The 19609-nt window shown below is 30.7% G+C and overlaps 1 protein-coding gene across 12 annotated transcripts in view; it reads left to right on the top strand.

The window, feature by feature from the left end:
• LOC119605576 (FERM, ARHGEF and pleckstrin domain-containing protein 2) overlaps positions 1–19609 on the top strand; it is a 143440-nt gene that overhangs the window by 26925 nt on the left and 96906 nt on the right. The window contains exons 3-4 of one of the 12 annotated variants that reach the window (XM_037958772.1): positions 2565–2678; positions 9740–9857. The exons of 10 other annotated variants lie outside the window; for them this stretch is intronic. The gene's annotated coding sequence lies outside the window, so the exon portion shown is untranslated. The remainder of the gene's footprint in view (positions 1–2564; positions 2679–9739; positions 9858–19609) is intronic. One more of the 12 variants, XM_037958771.1, reaches the window with a different exon arrangement.

Raw genomic sequence — 19609 nt, 5'->3', positions numbered from 1 at the left:
TCATAGTTCTAGTTCAGTTCTAGTTCAGTTCTAGTTCAGTTCTAAGTTCAGTTCTAGTCAGTTCTAGTCAGTTCTAGTTCAGTTCTAGTTCAGTTCTAGTTCAGTTCTAGTTCAGTTCTAGTTCAGTTCTAGTTCAGTTCTAGTCAGTTCTAGTTCAGTTATAGTTCAGTTCTAGTCAGTTTTTTTTCCAGTAGTTCAGTTCTAGTTCAGTTCTCAGTTCAGTTCTAGTTCAGTCTAGTTACAGTTCTAGTTTCAGTTCTAGTTCAGTTCTAGTTCAGTTCTAGTTCAGTTCTAGTTCAGTTCTAGTTCAGTTCTAGTTCAGGTTCTAGTTCAGTTCTAGTCAGTTCTAGTTTCAGTTCTTAGTTCAGTTCTAGTTCAGTTCTAGTTCAGTTCTAGTTCAGTTCTAGTTCAGTTCTAGTTTCAGTTCTAGTTCAGTTCTAGTTCATTTAGTTCAGTTCTAGTTCAGTTCTAGTTCAGTTCTAGTTCAGTTCTAGTTCAGTTCTAGTTCAGTTCTAGTTTCAGTTCTAGTTCAGTTCATAGTTCAGTTCTAGTTAAGTTCTAGTTAAGTTCTAGTTAAGTTCTAGTTCAGTTCTAGTTCAGTTCAGTTCAGTTCTAGTTCAGTTCTAGTTCAGTTTAGTTCAGTTCTAGTTCAGTTCTAGTTCAGTCTATTAGTTCAGTTCTAGTTCTTCAGTTCTAGTTCAGTTCTAGTTCAGTTCTAGTTCAGTTCTAGTTCAGTTCTAGTTCAGTTCTAGTTCAGTTCTAGTTCAGTAGTCAGTTCTAGTTCAGTTCTAGTTCAGTTCTAGTTCAGTTCTAGTTCAGTTCTAGTTCGTTCTAGTTCAGTTCTAGTTCAGTTCTAGTTCAGTTCTAGTTCAGTTCTAGTTCAGTTCTAGTTCAGTTCTAGTTCAGTTCTAGTTCAGTTCTAGTTCAGTTCTAGTTCAGTTTAGTTCAGTTCTAGTTCAGTTCTAGTTCAGTTCTAGTTCAGTTCTAGTTCAGTTCTAGTCAGTTCTAGTTCAGTTCTAGTTCAGTTCTAGTTCAGTTCTAGTTCAGTTCTAGTTCAGTTCTAGTTCAGTTCTAGTTCAGTTCTAGTTCAGTTCTAGTTCAGTTCTAGTTCAGTTCTAGTTCAGTTCTAGTTCAGTTCTAGTTCAGTTCTAGTTCAGTTCTAGTTCAGTTCTAGTTCAGTTCTAGTTCAGTTCTAGTTCAGTTCTAGTCAGTTCTAGTTCAGTTCTAGTTCAGTTCTAGTTCAGTTCTAGTTTCAGTTCTAGTTCAGTTTCTAGTTCAGTTCTAGTTCAGTTCTAGTTCAGTTCTAGTTCAGTTCTAGTCAGTTCTAGTTCAGTTCTAGTTCAGTTCTAGTTCAGTTCTAGTTCAGTTCTAGTTCAGTTCTAGTTCAGTTCTAGTTCATCTAGTTCAGTTCTAGTTCAGTTCTAGTTCAGTTCTAGTTCAGTTCTAGTTCAGTTCTACTTCAGTTCTAGTTCAGTTCAGTTCAAGTTCTAGTTCTAGTTCTAGTTCAGTTCTAGTTCAGTTCTAGTTCAGTTCTAGTTCAGTTCTAGTTCAGTTCTAGTTCAGTTCTAGTTCAGTTCTAGTTCAGTTCTAGTTCAGTTCTAGTTCAGTTCTAGTTCAGTTCTAGTTCAGTTCTAGTTCAGTTCTAGTTCAGTTCTAGTTCAGTTCTAGTTCAGTTCTAGTTCAGTTCAGTTCAAGTTCAGTTCTAGTTCAGTTCTATTTCAGTTCTAGTTCAGTTCTTGTTCAGTTCTAGTTCAGTTCTAGTTCAGTTCTAGTTCAGTTCTAGTTCAGTTCTAGTTCAGTTCTAGTTCAGTTCTAGTTCAGTTCTAGTTCAGTTCTAGTTCAGTTCTAGTTCAGTTCTAGTTCAGTTCTTGTTCAGTTCTAGTTCTGTTCTAGTTCAGTTCTATTTCTAGTTCAGTTCTAGTTCAGTTCTAGTTCAGTTCTAGTTCAGTTCTAGTTCAGTTCTAGTTCAGTTCTAGTTCAGTTCTAGTTCAGTTCTAGTTCAGTTCTAGTTCAGTTCTAGTTCAATTCTAGTTCATTTCTAATTCAGTTCTAGTTCAGTTCTAGTTCAGTTCTAGTTCAGCTCTAGTACACTTCTCAATTTTGTTCGCGAAGCACCCTGGGTACACGAGCAAACCCATAACTTACTAATAACAAATATAATTTTCTTAATTTTATTTCCCAATATCAAAACAATTACCATAACCTATAAAAAACACAATAAAATAATTCCCTCGTGATATTTGTTACTTTTCGTTTTTGGTAATCATGTAAACATGAAATTAATTTGTTGTTAGAAAACCAAAAAACCAAGTAACCATAAATAAACCATTAAATTAACGGTAAACTATTGCTATAATTAACAAAACAATTAAATAATAAATAATTTTTTGGCCGTTTTTACGTCGTTCCTATGTTAGCAAATGTAAGCAAAAGCAACACTTTCTAAACTTTTGTTCCAAAAAATTTGGGTGGGTGAAAAAGTTAATTCTTTGTATATTCTATAATCAAATAAAACAACTAACTTGACTTGTAACTTCAAGTTGAACTTCTTATTTTCATTCCAGTCTTGTCATTCTGGGGTGCAAGTGTACTTGTATGTTTCTAAACTAGTATTGGAAAAAGAAGCGTCCGTCATTTGTTTAACACATGTTTAAACTGAAAATGGTTTTATATAGAATGTATGTATTTTTATTTAAGTTTCTTTCTCTTTTGGTTTCTATTTTTATTTACCACTTAATGCTAATTTATGAATAATTATATTCATAAAGTCATTGAGTAACTTAAAAAATAAAACAGCAATGTGTTTTTAACTCATTTTTAAACATACATATTTTAAACATAAAACAAATATATGAGTTTCTAAACGTGACTTGAACGCATGGCAGTTAGTCATATACATATATTATTTTGTATTTCTTGAGTTCAGAGACAATAATTTTCATATTAAAGCCAGTCAGTTGGTGTTGTTACTGCCCCAAAACAAAGTTGAGGGAAGAAGTAGGAACGTTTTGTCGTTTTTATCGGTTCGTGTTATGCTTTATATATAAGAGGGCTCAAATAATATTACGCATTGCTTGGAGTATAAATCATAAAAATAGAATTTTGTGCAGTTCTCGAACGTAATATTCCTGCGGCTTTTTCAATAGACTTGTGAATTTATTCGCGACTAATAATAAATTCGAACTAAACTAGAAGTAACAAATAGAACTAGAAAAGAACTAGAACAGAACTAGAACAGAACTAGAACAGAACTAGAACAGAACTAGAACAGAACTAGAACATAACGAGAACATAACGAGAACAGAACTAGAACAGAACTAGAACAGAACTAGAACAGAACTAGAACAGAACTAGAATAGAACTAGAACAGAACTAGAACAGAACTAGAACAGAACTAGAACAGAACTAGAACAGAACTAGAACAGAACTAGAACAGAACCAGAACAGAACTAGAACAGAACTTGAACAGAACTAGAACAGAACTAGAACAGAACTAGAACAGAACTAGAACAGAACTAGAACAGAACTAGAACAGAACTAGAACAGAACTAGAACTGAACTAGAACAGAACTAGAACAGAACTAGAACTGAACTAGAACTGAACTAGAACTGAACTAGAACTGAACTAGAACAGAACTAGAACAGAACTAGAACTGAACTAGAACAGAACCAGAACAGAACTAGAACAGAACTTGAACAGAACTAGAACAGAACTAGAACAGAACTAGAACAGAACTAGAACAGAACTAGAACAGAACTAGAACAGAACTAGAACAGAACTAGAACAGAACCAGAACAGAACTAGAACAGAACTTGAACAGAACTAGAACAGAACTAGAACAGAACTAGAACAGAACTAGAACAGAACTAGAACAGAACTAGAACAGAACTAGAACAGAACTAGAACAGAACTAGAACAGAACTAGAACAGAACCAGAACAGAACTAGAACAGAACTTGAACAGAACTAGAACAGAACTAGAACAGAACTAGAACAGAACTAGAACAGAACTAGAACAGAACTAGAACAGAACTAGAACAGAACTAGAACAGAACTAGAACAGAACTAGAACTGAACTAGAACTGAACTAGAACTGAACTAGAACTGAACTAGAACTGAACTAGAACTGAACTAGAACTGAACTAGAACTGAACTAGAACTGAACTAGAACTGAACTAGAACTGAACTAGAACTGAACTAGAACTGAACTAGAACTGAACTAGAACTGAACTAGAACTGAACTAGAACTGAACTAGAACTGAACTAGAACTGAACTAGAACTGAACTAGAACTGAACTAGAACTGAACTAGAACTGAACTAGAACTGAACTAGAACTGAACTAGAACTGAACTAGAACTGACTAGAACTGAACTAGAACTGAACTAGAACTGAATCGAACAGAACTAGAACAGAACTAGAACAGAACTAGAACAGAACTAGAACAGACTAGAACAGAACTAGAACAGAACTAGAACTGAACTAGAACTGAACTAGAACAGAACTAGAACTGAACTAGAACTAGAACTGAACTAGAACTGAACTAGAACTGAACTAGAGAACTAGAACTGAACTAGAACTGAACTAGAACTGAACTAGAACTGAACTAGAACTGAACTAGAACTGAACTAGAACTGAACTAGAACTGAACTAGAACTGAACTAGAACTGAACTAGAACTGAACTAGAACTGAACTAGAACTGAACTAGAACTGAACTAGAACTGAACTAGAACTGAACTAGAACTGAACTAGAACTAAACTAGAACTGAACTAGAACTGAACTAGAACTAAACTAGAACTGAACTAGAACTGAACTAGAACAGAACTAGAACTGAACTAGAACTGAAATAGAACTGACATTTTACCTAATGTAGGCGAAAGGTATCAGGAACAGTTAAATGTGTCTTAGCTACCTCCAGATTTCAACAATAATTTTAATTTTACAATTTAACCAAAAATAAACCCACAACATAAATTTTTGGTTTAAAAAGTGAAAACTAAACAAGAAAAAAAACTTTAAAAACAAAAACCAAATTATATAAAACCAAGTACTACATAGATAGTACATACATAGTTACTAACATATGTTTATATCAATATATGTAGATAGATACACTTTTAATATACAATTTTGTTAAACACAATTTATTCAGATAAATAATGAAAACGGAAAGCGTGCCACGGAAACCTACACAATTATTGGCGCCAATTATTTACGCTGGGAAGTGTGCTGTTGAACCAAAAAAAATAAAATTACACAAACACACAGAACTTAGTAGAAAATCTAAACAAAATTATTTTAAATGTTTGTTTTGTAAAATTTTCCCCGCCACTCAAAAAAATTCACCAAAAATTACCCTCAAAAAAGCAGAAATAAAAACTGAAGCAGAAAAAAACGTTTAATGAATTTAAAGGAAATGGATATGTTTAATAAAAATTCCTGCAATTTTATTATTTTTGGCATATTTTTTTACAAAAGTAATAAATTACAGTATAAAACCCAACTACTGACAACAGAATTGAAGGACTCTTTTTGTGTCAGCCAAAACTTTGCTAAAAGTTTTATTTTTTTTGTTTTGTCAAACTTTTTTTCGGGTACATGACAAGTTTTATATAAACTTTTAGTTTTTTTTTAATAAAATACAGAAATTTGCGGGGTGTGTTATAACAAAAACACAAAATTGTACAATTGTGCTAAAAAAAAATTTTAAATCCTTTATTTACATTCGTAATTCATTTAATTCGTAACATAGAAGAAAAAAAAGGATTTTTTATGTAGGACTAGAAATAATGGAAAGAAGTAGAAGTATTAGGAAATTTAAGTTCAAATCGAAATTTGTGTAGACTTTAGAAAACTGAAACGAAAAAATGTATAAAATTTCGTAAATTTTAACAAAATCTTCAAAAGTCAAATTTCAGATTTTTATGAAGTAAATTCTGAAGCAAATACTTTTCTGAATTATATATACTGCGATCTAGTCAAAATCGAAATTCAAAACTATAACTCCGCTGTGATAGAGCATGCCACAGCTTTCTATGATCAGATTGCTACAAAAATTAAGAAAATACGACACACATAAACGAGTAGCACCCGATTAGCCTAATGTTATATACAACTAGCATTCTACTGAACCCTCTTAGGGAAAGCCAAAGTAGGTCAATTTCGAAATTTTTTAATTAGATAGGATTTCGATTGGATTAATCTCATACATATATTATTTATTAGTAAAACAATATATGTTGATGGCCTCCTGGCCTAATATTTTTTGGCTGAGAATCTATCCAATCAGACCTTTAACCACTACTTGGTCAGTAAACATCTTTAAGGGTCTAGACTCGAACGTGATATGATATATGTATTATCAATTACATTCAGACTTAGACACCAACCTGTCGAATTGATAGAAGTCCACGAGGCTATACGAAGAAATGACAAATATAATAGTGTTTTTTATGGACTATAGGAATAAAAATATGGAACAAATTCATCGCGATAGTATCAGGCCATGAATAAATAAACAAAATATCGACTCTAGGCTATAATTACGACTGTATAACAAGATTAGTTAGTTAGTTAGTTAGTTAGTTAGTTAGTTAGTTAGTAGTTAGTTAGTTAGTTAGTTAGTTAGTTAGTTAGTTAGTTAGTTAGTTAGTTAGTTAGTTAGTTAGTTAGTTAGTTAGTTAGTAGTTAGTTAGTTAGTTAGTTAGTTAGTTAGTAGTTAGTTAGTTAGTTAGTAGTTAGTTAGTTAGTTAGTTAGTTAGTTAGTTAGTTAGTTAGTTAGTTAGTTAGTTAGTTAGTTAGTTAGTTAGTTAGTTAGTTAGTTAGTTAGTTAGTTAGTTAGTTAGTTAGTTAGTTAGTTAGTTAGTTAGTTAGTTAGTTAGTTAGTTAGTTAGTTAGTTAGTTAGTTAGTTAGTTAGTTAGTTAGTTAGTTAGTAGTTAGTTAGTAGTTAGTTAGTTAGTTAGTTAGTTAGTTAGTTAGTTAGTTAGTTAGGTTAGTTTAGTTAGTTAGTTAGTTAGTTAGTTAGTTAGTTAGTTAGTAGTTAGTTAGTAGTTAGTTAGTTAGTTAGTTAGTTAGTTAGTTAGTTAGTTAGTTAGTTAGTTAGTTAGTTAGTTTAGTTAGTTAGTTAGTTAGTTAGTAGTTAGTTAGTTAGTTAGTTAGTTAGTTAGTTAGTAGTTAGTTAGTTAGTTAGTTAGTTAGTTAGTTAGTTAGTTAGTTAGTTAGTTAGTTAGTTAGTTAGTTAGTAGTTAGTTAGTTAGTTAGTTAGTTAGTTAGTTAGTTAGTTAGTTAGTTAGTTAGTTAGTTAGTTAGTTAGTTAGTTAGTTAGTTAGTTAGTTAGTTAGTTAGTTAGTTAGTAGTTAGTTAGTTAGTTAGTTAGTTGTTAGTTAGTTAGTTTAGTTAGTTAGTTAGTTAGTTAGTTAGTTAGTTAGTTAGTTAGTTAGTTAGTTAGTTAGTTAGTTAGTTAGTTAGTTAGTTAGTTAGTTAGTTAGTTAGTTAGTTAGTTAGTTAGTTAGTTAGTTAGTTAGTTAGTTAGTTAGTTAGTTAGTTAGTTAGTTAGTTAGTTAGTTAGTTAGTTAGTTAGTTAGTTAGTTAGTTAGTTAGTTAGTTAGTTAGTTAGTTAGTTAGTTAGTTAGTTAGTTAGTTAGTTAGTTAGTTAGTTAGTTAGTTAGTTAGTTAGTTAGTTAGTTAGTTAGTTAGTTAGTTAGTTAGTTAGTTAGTTAGTTAGTTAGTTAGTTAGTTAGTTAGTTAGTTAGTTAGTTAGTTAGTTAGTTAGTTAGTTAGTTAGTTAGTTAGTTAGTTAGTTAGTTAGTTAGTTAGTTAGTTAGTTAGTTAGTTAGTAGTTAGTTAGTTAGTTAGTTAGTTAGTTAGTTAGTTAGTTAGTTAGTTAGTTAGTTAGTTAGTTAGTTAGTTAGTTAGTTAGTTAGTTAGTTAGTTAGTAGTAGTTAGTTAGTTAGTTAGTTAGTTAGTAGTTAGTTAGTTAGTTAGTTAGTTAGTTAGTTAGTTAGTTAGTTAGTTAGTTAGTTAGTTAGTTAGTTAGTTAGTTAGTTAGTTAGTTAGTTAGTTAGTTAGTTAGTTAGTTAGTAGTTAGTTAGTTAGTTAGTTAGTTAGTTAGTTAGTTAGTTAGTTAGTTAGTTAGTTAGTTAGTTAGTTAGTTAGTTAGTTAGTTAGTTAGTTAGTTAGTTAGTTAGTTAGTTAGTTAGTTAGTTAGTTAGTTAGTTAGTTAGTTAGTTAGTTAGTTAGTTAGTTAGTTAGTTAGTTAGTTAGTTAGTTAGTTAGTTAGTTAGTTAGTTAGTTAGTTAGTTAGTTAGTTAGTTAGTTAGTTAGTTAGTAGTTAGTTAGTTAGTTAGTAGTTAGTTAGTTAGTTAGTTAGTTAGTTAGTTAGTTAGTTAGTTAGTTAGTTAGTTAGTTAGTAGTTAGTTAGTTAGTTAGTAGTTAGTTAGTTAGTTAGTTAGTTAGTTAGTTAGTTAGTTAGTAGTTAGTTAGTTAGTTAGTTAGTTAGTTAGTTAGTTAGTTAGTTAGTTAGTTAGTTAGTTAGTTAGTTAGTTAGTTAGTTAGTTAGTTAGTTAGTTAGTTAGTTAGTTAGTTAGTTAGTTAGTTAGTTAGTTAGTTAGTTAGTTAGTTAGTTAGTTAGTTAGTTAGTTAGTTAGTTAGTTAGTTAGTTAGTTAGTTAGTTAGTTAGTTAGTTAGTTAGTTAGTTAGTTAGTTAGTTAGTTAGTTAGTTAGTTAGTTAGTTAGTTAGTTAGTTAGTTAGTTAGTTAGTTAGTTAGTTAGTAGTTAGTTAGTTAGTTAGTTAGTTAGTTAGTTAGTTAGTTAGTTAGTTAGTTAGTTAGTTAGTTAGTTAGTTAGTTAGTTAGTTAGTTAGTTAGTTAGTTAGTTAGTTAGTTAGTTAGTTAGTTAGTTAGTTAGTTAGTTAGTTAGTTAGTTAGTTAGTTAGTTAGTTAGTTAGTTAGTTAGTTAGTTAGTTAGTTAGTTAGTTAGTTAGTTAGTTAGTTAGTTAGTTAGTTAGTTATTAGTTAGTTACCACACTTATGCATTTTCTTGACAATATAAAGGGAGTTTTCTTAACTTTTTTTCTTAACTGTATTTCAAAATTTCTCCCTATACTAATTAATTTTAAAACATGCATGCTGCGGCATGCTTAAAATAAAATCTAATTATCACAGTTTCTTAAACATCATTATCTTGTTTTCTTATTTTTCATAAGATGAGAAATGGTATAGACTTCCATCTATTAATCTAGTTTTTCCTACGGTCCGTATCTGTTACATTCGTGATTTATAATAATTCTACACCCACATACTGTTTTATTACTTAACTAACCCATTGTAAACCTTTTATGGCCACTACTGTACAGTGATGGGGCAACAGAGTAAAATGTATGTTAGTTTCTGAATGATTGGAGGCGTTTGTAAAGAGTGTAAAAAGTATTTTTTTTTAAGATTGTAACATGTTTTCTTAAGATGTAGGTCAATCTTTATATTTATTTATGGCGTTACCATATTGAAAAGATTTAATTAAACTGTGATTTTAATTTTGCTTATAAACATATTTTAACTTTAACAAGATCCTTTTACGGTATTTTGTTTAAAATTTATTTTGAACAATTTTATTTATTTTTAACCCATTTGTAAAACTCATAGCAAAGTTTTTGTTTTTCTCTTGAATAAATTGATTTTCCTTGAAGAAAAAGTTTTATTTTCTAAACTAATTTTTCTTTGTATTTCTCTTCTTTCTTTTTAGGTAATAAATCTTTTGTTTACTTTCAATGAATTTTTGTAAAGTGAGTGAGTATGGCGATGATTATGATGATTGTTTGGAAATCTTTATAATAGAATTCAAATGATGACAATAGAAAGAGGTATGATTATGATAGGAATAAAAAAAGTTTTGAAACGAGTTAAAACTTTAGATTTTTTCATTTCAAAATAATAACAGCATTTATAAGGAATAAGGTAAAGTGTACGAGATCATAGCATCTCATCCATCATAAAGATCTTTATGGATTAATATATTCATGAAAATAACTCTTCCTTTGATGATTCGATACTTTTTTCTTAATTTTAATTATATAGAATGCTAGATCACTTCAAAGATCTTTTTTAAATGATCCTATTTATCTGTAAATTAGTTTATGAATATAGAGAACTTTTCATAATTAAAAGCAGTTACGATCTCCGACGGCCATGCCGATCTACATTTAAGAAATTACTACCAACGCTCTTAACACAAAGCTTTCAAGTTATTCAAAGCAAGAACAGAAGCACGATCTCCTGACGATGTCGGTAACATTAAAAACTTTCGACCCAACTCAAAAGTTAAAGGTTTCCTTTATTCTAATAATTAATATCTACGAGTAACTTCTATTAAAGTTTCATTTGGCATAAATCTATTTTTAAAATCTATTTAATTTTCATGGTTCATAAGAAGTCATAACCCAACCAAAAAAAAAAAAAAAAAAAAAAAAAAATTAGGTCATAACTCTAATGTCATTACTCTATTACAAGAACACAAATAATGACGACAACAATAAAATTATAATGTCTGTTTGTTTTCTTTATTCTTTAATTTAATTCCATTTTTTTCCACTTCTCTACACGGAAGACATAAAATAAGAAGAACCAAAACGAAAAATCTTGAAAATAAGAAACACTTGCAATAATGGGTTGTCGTCAGACCAAGAAAAAATATAGTATAAGTAGTATATACCTGAAACACGTACATTTTTACTATTGTAAAGAAGACCACACCTTTGTTTCTTCTTTTTTTTTTTTTTTTCTTTCATAGAGAGAAGTCACCTGTCACTGGCAGACAGAGATATTTATGGTTGATTATAGAAGTGTATGAATATGATGATGATGATGATTATTGTTATTTTTATGTAATTTTTGTTATAAACTCAAAAACCGAGTTAGAGGCCAAACTATTTTTAAATTCTTATGGAATTTTTCGACTAAATTTTGTAAATTCTTGGGAGGAGTTAAATCAAATTTTAAAATTTGTTTATGATAGTTATATAAATCTTTGAAAGACACAGAACAGAAAAAATTGACCGACTAATCTCTCTTTTTTCCCGATATTTGAAATTACCCACACTTCAGTAATAATATTATCAAATCTTAGAATCGAATAAAGGAAATTCGTTCATAACCAGAACCAGAACTGAACTAGAAATGAACAAGAACTGAACTAGAACTGAACTAGAACTGAACTAGAACTGAACTAGAACTGAACTAGAACTGAACTAGAACTGAACTAGAACTGAACTAGAACTGAACTAGAACTGAACTAGAACTGAACTAGAACTGAACTAGAACTGAACTAGAACTGAACTAGAACTGAACTAGAACTGAACTAGAACTGAACTAGAACTGAACTAGAACTGAACTAGAACTGAACTAGAACTGAACTAGAACTGAACTAGAACTGAACTAGAACTGAACTAGAACTGAACTAGAACTGAACTAGAACTGAACTAGAACTGAACTAGAACTGAACTAGAACTGAACTAGAACTGAACTAGAACTGAACTAGAACTGAACTAGAACTGAACTAGAACTGAACTAGAACTGAACTAGAACTGAACTAGAACTGAACTAGAACTGAACTAGAACTGAACTAGAACTGAACTAGAACTGAACTAGAACTGACTAGAACTGAACTAGAACTGAACTAGAACTGAACTAGAACTGAACTAGAACTGAACTAGAACTGAACTAGAACTGAACTAGAACTGAACTAAGAACTGAACTAGAACTGAACTAGAACTGAACTAGAACTGAACTAGAACTGAACTAGAACTGAACTAGAACTGAACTAGAACTGAACTAGAACTGAACTAGAAACTGAACTAGAACTGAACTAGAACTGAACTAGAACTGAACTAGAACTGAACTAGAACTGAACTAGAACTGAACTAGAACTGAACTAGAACTGAAATAGAACTGAACTAGAATTAAACTAGAACTGAACTAGAATTAAACTAGAACTGAACTAGAACTGAACTAAACTAGAACTGAACTAAACTAGAACTGAACTAGAGATCTAGTGAGAAAACGATTTTTTTTTTTGGATTAGAGGAATGTGTAAAGGAAATATCCCGTAGAGACATTTAAGAAAAAATCATTTCTCTAGAGTGGACCTAGAACAGCTAACACTGATCCTCGAATGTAGGAAAACGTATTCTGTGTTCTTGGCTTATCCCTACTCTTAGGATCATATGACTTTTCCCTGCCGCACTGATTATCACTTTTCATAGGACTTGATAAGACAACTTTCAAATTTGTTAGAAGTATCAAAGGTTCTCTCTGGTAACACTTAAATTAGGGAGGAATAATCTTAAGGGTATAATATTGTACCTAATGACCGAGACTTCTCGCTAAATCGAACTCATTTTTTTTTACAAAATTCTCCCTACCCAGAAGATTGATCGCTTGGGATTCTCGTATCGTTTAACAAAGTTTAAAAACGTTTTGTGTCTAGTGATACTTATTCAGTCGGGGAGCCAAGGAATCCATTGCTTTAGAGAAGTACGGTTTAATAACCTATAAAACTATTTTGAAACTGTTCGATATCGGTTTGAACTTACAATCTACAATTTGTATAAACTTTTGTCTTATCCGCTTAATTTTTTAAATTAAAATTTTCCACGAATCTGACACATTTTATCAAATCTCTAAGAAATCTAGCTTTTTTCCTCAAACCTTTGGAAAAGCACTCGATAAAAATGCCATGATATAGTAAGTACAGCATAAATAACATGACGGCATGGTATACTTCAAATGTTTCGAATGGATTGTAGGTATAAATATCTTGGCTGTTTTTAAGTGTCTTTAGGTTTTTCATTTTTAGTTTATCAAATGGAGGTGGTGTCACTGGACACTCCTTGTTCTAATGATGAACTGACATGTTTCATGTTGACAACTTGTCTACAAGACGACAGCAATGTTTTTTTTTCTGTTAGTTGTAGCTATCGAAAATGATGATGACGATGTTGACGCTATGGATGATGAAAAAGTATACTATGATGATGTTGACGAATGGTTGCAAACGATTGTCAAACAAGTTCATTGAAGCATTGCGTTACGTTCTATTAGACATTGACAACTAAGCCTCCCTAACCACCTCACTTTACTCTCCCCTTTACATTCTAAACTGATCTAGTCTGTTTGAGGGGCGTTGAGTAAATGCACTTAGCTAGACATGGATAAACATTATTTTGTGTCAACTAGCGACTGTTAAAATGATACCAAAAAAAAAAAACTAAAACAAATTGTGAGTTTGTTTCTGAAAGCCGTTTCATTTTTAATGGCCAACAGAGATGAACAAAAAACAAAATAAACGATTAAATTTAATTTCAAGTTGTTAAGAAACTTTAGTGGTAGTTAAATTAGACAACTAATAGTATTAGGAAAATATAGCTACCACCACCACATCAAAAGTTAAATTGTGGGTAAAAACCACTAAACCAATTCGATATAAGACAACGTAATTGGGTATTTTTAAATGATTTGAATAATTTAGGGTTTTAACAGCAAATATACAGAAAATGTTTTAATGTTATAGGGAAATGGTTGGTTGTACTTATTTATTACTTCCTATGATATTTTATTGTATATTATTTAAGAATGGGAAGTCATTAAACGTTTGAAGTATTTACTCAATCGTCAAGAAAGTCATTAATAAAAAAAGTTCAAAAATCCCTTTAAAACTAATGGGGTTTTCATCATATTTTGCTTAATAGAACGCTTGAGATGTCAATAGTCCAGACTATAGAACAATATAGACTTGCTTATAGTTTAGGCTATAGTCCTATCTTAGTCTTGTCTATAGACCAAAATATAGTCTCGTCTATAGTCCAGACTATAGTCTTGTCTATAGTCCTATCTTAGTCTTGTCTATAGACCAGACTATAGTCTTGTCTATAGTCCAGACTATATATAGTCTTGTCTATATTCCAGACTATAGTCTTGTCTATAGTCCAGATTATAATCTTGTCCACTCGTATAGTTCAGACTATAGTCTTATCTATAGCCCAGAAAATATGTAGTCTTGTCTTAAGTTTAGACTATAATTTTGTCTATAGTCTAGACTATAGTTTTGTCTATAGTCTAGACTATAGTTTTGTCTATAGTCTAGACTATAGTTTTGTCTATAGTCTATTGTCTAGACTATAGACTTGTCTATAGTCTTGTATGTAGTGTAGACTATAGTTCTGACTATAGTCTCGTCTATAGTCCTTACTATAGTTTCATCACGCAGGTCTTGTCTATAGTCTTGTTATAGTCCTGACTATAGTCTTGTCTATTGTCCTGAGTATAGTCTTGTCTATAGTCCTAACTATAGTCTTGTCTATAGTCCTGATTATGGTCTTGTCTATAGTCCTGACTATAGTCTTGTCTATAGTCCTGACTATAGTCTTGTCTATAGTCCTGACTATAGTCTTGTCTATAGTCCAGACTATAGTCTTGTCTATAGTCCAGACTATAGTCTTGTCTATAGTCCTGACTTAGTGCGGTCTATAGTACAGATTGACAATGTCAGACTGTAGTCTTGTCTATAGTCCTGACTATAGCCTCATCTTGTCTTTAGTCCTGACTATAGTCTTGTCTATAGTCTTGATTATAGTCTTGTCTATAGTCTTGTCTATATAGTCTATACTATAGCCTTGTCTATAAACCAGACAATAGTCTTGTCTATAGTCCAGACTATAGTCTTGTCTATAGTCTAGACTATAGTCTTGTCTATAGTCCAGACTATAGTCTTGTCTTTAGTCCAGACTATAGTCTTGTCTATAGTCCAGACTATAGTCTTGTCTATAGTCCAGACTATAGTCTTGTCTATAGTCCTGAGTATAGTCTTATCAATAGTCCTGACTATAGTCTTGTCTATTGCCCTGACTATAGTCTTGTCTATAGTCCTGACTATAGTCTTGTCTATAGTCCTGACTATAGTCTTGTCTATAGTCCAGACTATAGTCTTGTCTATAGTCCAGACTATAGTCTTGTCTATAGTCCAGACTATAGTCTTGTCTATAGTCCAGACTATAGTCTTGTCTATAGTCCAGACTATTGTCTTGTCTATAGTCCAGACTATAGTCTTGTCTATAGTCCTGACATAGTCCGGTCTATAGTACAGATTATGACAATGTCTATAGTCCAGGCTATAGTCTTGTCTATAGTCCAGACTATAGTCCAGACTTTAGTCCTGACTATAGTCCAGACCAGAGTTTTGTCTTCAGTTTAGACTAATGTCTTTTCTATAGACAAGACTATAGTCTTGTCTATAGTCTTGTCTATATAGTCTATACTATAGCCTTGTCTATAAACCAGACAATAGTCTTGTCTATAGTCCAGACTATAGTCTTGTCTATAGTCTAGACTATAGTCTTGTCTATAGTCCAGACTATAGTCTTGTCTTTAGTCCAGACTATAGTCTTGTCTATAGTCCAGACTATAGTCTTGTCTATAGTCCAGACTATAGTCTTGTCTATAGTCCAGACTATAGTCTTGTCTATAGTCCAGACTATAGTCTTGTCTATAGTCCAGACTATAGTCTTGTCTATAGTCCTGAGTATAGTCTTATCAATAGTCCTGACTATAGTCTTGTCTATAGTCCTGACTATAGTCTTGTCTATAGTCCTGACTATAGTCTTGTCTATAGTCCTGACTATAGTCTTGTCTATAGTCCTGACTATAGTCTTGTCTATAGTCCTGACTATAGTCTTGTCTATAGTCCTGACTATAGTCTTGTCTATAGTCCTGACTATAGTCTTGTCTATAGTCCAGACTATAGTCTTGTCTATAGTCCAGACTATAGTCTTGTCTATAGTCTAGACTATAGTCTTGTCTATAGTCCGGTCTATAGTACAGATTATGACAATGTCTTTAGTCTTGTCTATTGTGCAGACTTTAGTCTTGTCTATAGTCCAGACCACAGTCTTGTCTTTAGTTTAGACTAATGTCTTTTCTATAATATTGTCTATAGTCCAAACCAATATCTTGTCTATTGTCTTGTCTACAGTCTAGACTATAATCTTTTCTATAGTCCAGACTATAGTTTTGTCTATAGTCCAGACTATAGTTTTGTCTATAGTCCAGATTAACGTCTTGTCTCTAGCCCAGACTCTAGTCTTGTTTTTAGTCTAGAGTACACACAATCTATACTGTTGTTTTGGACATTGTTCCGACTATGATTTAGTTATAAACCAAATTGATGTTTTAATAATTTAGTGCATACCTTGAGGCTTATATAATAACAGCTTTCTATTGCCAGCATTTCGTCTAAACACATAATGCATATATGATTCTTCCATTATCCAAGGGATTTATTTTAAAATTTCAATATACTATACTATGTCCCGATTATGACGTTCTTTTCTCTTTTCGATGAAAAAAATTATGATGCCCTGCTTTATTATTATTAGCCAACGTAAACTAGTTCAGTAATTTGTATTTGTTTCTCTCTATACCTATCTCTCTCTTTAGTTCTTTGTCTATCTCTTTCTATCATAAAATTTAAAAAAATAAGTATCACTTGAGTTTTATGTTTGTTGTATCTTGGCCGTATAAACCAAATCAATATGAAACAAATTTTACGAGTACTCGAAACAAGGTTACTGAAGTGAAAAAATTATTAAAAATATATGTAAGAATAACAACTCAAACGAAATCTACTTAAACTAGTCAGATAAAAGACTAGAACTAAATGAAGGCTAATAGGCGGGGACCGAGACAGAGAAATTTAATCAGAAAAGAAAATTATTTGCTTTGATTAAATTAAACACACAATTTTATGTATTTGTTTTGTTTGTTTGAATAATAAATTAGATAATGACAATAATTTGGAAAATCACTTATAACAATTCCGCAACCCAGAGGCATCGGCATTGGTGTTATGATATTTCCCTACAAAAATATAATAATATTTATTTTTTGGTTCCAGTTATTCGGACCTTCGCTTCATTTCTTATGATGAGTGATTATTGCATTAAATATATTTGATAGAAGTAGAATAATTATTTCTTAACATTTAATGAATGATTTCATTTGATCGGACTAAACAAAAGCCTCTTATAATAATGAGGATAATAATAATAATACAGATGATGATGATGACAATAATTTGCAAATTACTTCATGTGGTTTCTCTTTTTTATTTTTTTGTTCCTTATTTTTAGTTTACCAGAGTATGATTGTACAAATGATTAGTGTAAATTATATTAAACAAAGAATATATAAAAATACTTTATTAAGTAAATATGTATATGTTGTTTTTATTGTATTTTATTCTTCTTCGTTTCTGTTAATTTATATTAAAAAAAAAGACTGTGTCATTTGCACATTTATAACACAATTCTTTTTTTACAGTCAGAGTTTCTTAAATATGATGAAAACCATTTCAACTTTAAGACTACAGCCAAGACTGTTGTCCAAACTATAGCCTATGCAATAACCCAGACTTTAGTCTAATCTATAATCCTTCTATAATCGACACTATAGACTATTCTATTGGTCAGACTGCAGTAAATTTAATAGTATATTTCAAAGTCCAGGCTATAGTCTATTCTATAGTCCAGGCTATAGTCTATTCTATAGTCCAGACTATAGTCTATTCTATAGTCTATTCCATAGTCAGTTCTATGGTCCAGACTATAATCAATTCTATAGTCCAGACTTATTATATTCTATAATCCAGACTATAGTCTATTCTATAGTCAAGACTATAGTCTATTCTATAGTCCAGACTATAATCAATTCTATAGTCCAGACTATATTCTATACTATAGTCCAGACTATAGTATGTTCTATAGTCCAGACTCTAGTCTATTCTATAGTCCAGACTAAATGCTATTCTATAGTCTAGAATATAGTCTATTATATAGTCCACACTATATTCTCTTCTCTATAGTCCAGACAATAATCTATTCTATAGTCAAAATTATAGTCTATTCTATAGCCAATACTATAGTCTATTTTATAATCCAGACTATAGTCAACTCTATGGTCCAAACTAAACTATTCTATAGCCAAGACAGAAGTCTATTCTATAGTCCAGTCTATTCTATAGTCCAAACTATTGTCTATTCTATAGTCAAGACAGAAGTCTATTCTATAGTCCAAACTATTGTCTATTCTATAGTCCAGACTATAGTCTATTCTATAGTCCAGACTATAATCTACTCTATAGTCAAGTCTATAGTCTATTCTATAGTCAATTCTATGGTCCAGACTGTAATCAATTCTATAGTCCAGACTATAATCTATTTTATAGTAAAGACTATAGTCTATTCTACAGTCCAGACTATAGTGTAACAGACTATAGTCTATGCCATAGTTCAGACTATAGTCTATTCTATAGTCCAGACTATAGTATATTCTATAGTCCAGAGTACACAGACAATTTTATAGTCCAAACTATACCCTATTCCACAGTCCAGAGTATATAGACAATTCTATAGTCCATACTATAGTCAATTCCATAGTCCAGAGTATTGTAAATTCTATAGTTCAGACTATAGTCTTTTCCATAGTCCAGACCTTAGACTACTCCAGACTATAGTCCATTCTGTGGTCCAGTTTAGACTACAGTCTATTTGATATTTCAGATAAGTCTATAGTCCAGACTATAGTGTATTCTATAGTCCAGACTTTGGCCCCTTCTTTTTTCTTAGTTCAGACTATAGTACATTTTATAGTCTATTCCGTAGTCCACACTATATTCTTTTCTATAATCCAGACAATAGTCTATTCTTTAGATCAGACTATTGTATATTCCATAGTCCAGTATAGCACACAAATAGACTTATTTTCTATTTGTGTGCTATACTCCACAGTCTTCAATATAATTGGATTATGATCACTGCTATAGTTTTTGCTATAGTTCAGCCTTTGCTGCAGCTCTGGATATATGTTCGAGAAGTTTATAGCCGCGGCCACAGTCAGCGCTTTTATCTTTAAATGTTTATATATAAATAATTTAAGAATCTCTTCTTTTTAGTATTTGTGTAGAATTATCAAATTGTTATCCAGCCCCCTATAAAATAATTCCTTATGTGTCAACACTTATTTGCAACGAATTAACTATAATCATTTAGAAGTCTATAGAAGGGTGTAAATGTATTTGTTAAAAAAATGTATTTGTATTGGTTTCGTGAAAATAAAAATACATACATTTGAAAACCATTTAAATCTATTTAAATTTTATATAAATATAAAGTGATGTATTGCAAATAAATATAAAAATAACTACTGATAATAAAATATAAAGATTGATGAGAATGAATATACTTTGTTAAAAAAATAGATTGAAATCTAGTGCATTTGTTAAGTAGAATTTTGTGTAAATTAAAACATTATTTTTAGCAATATAATTTAAACTATAGAAAAAGATTTAAGCTGTTAAATATTATAAATAAAATATATAAATTTTTCTTTTAAATATCCTGTAAAGTTGTAAATTTCTTTTCAGAAGTAATTGATAAATTTGCTTTATAAAATTTTCTAATTACTTATTTTTGTAACTTTTACATAAATATATTTCCCAATATCTTTACAACAATTCATTGCTTTAATGTTTCTATTTGGTAATTAATCAATTTTATGTCTCCAATAT

This window comes from Lucilia sericata, unplaced genomic scaffold (assembly GCF_015586225.1).
Source record: "Lucilia sericata isolate MDLA Ls3-8-SP2 unplaced genomic scaffold, ASM1558622v1 Contig000498F_arrow, whole genome shotgun sequence".
Taxonomy (NCBI): domain Eukaryota; kingdom Metazoa; phylum Arthropoda; class Insecta; order Diptera; family Calliphoridae; genus Lucilia; species Lucilia sericata.
The sequence above is the reverse complement of the archived record's forward strand: the minus strand, read 5'-3'. Positions and strand labels throughout refer to the sequence as shown.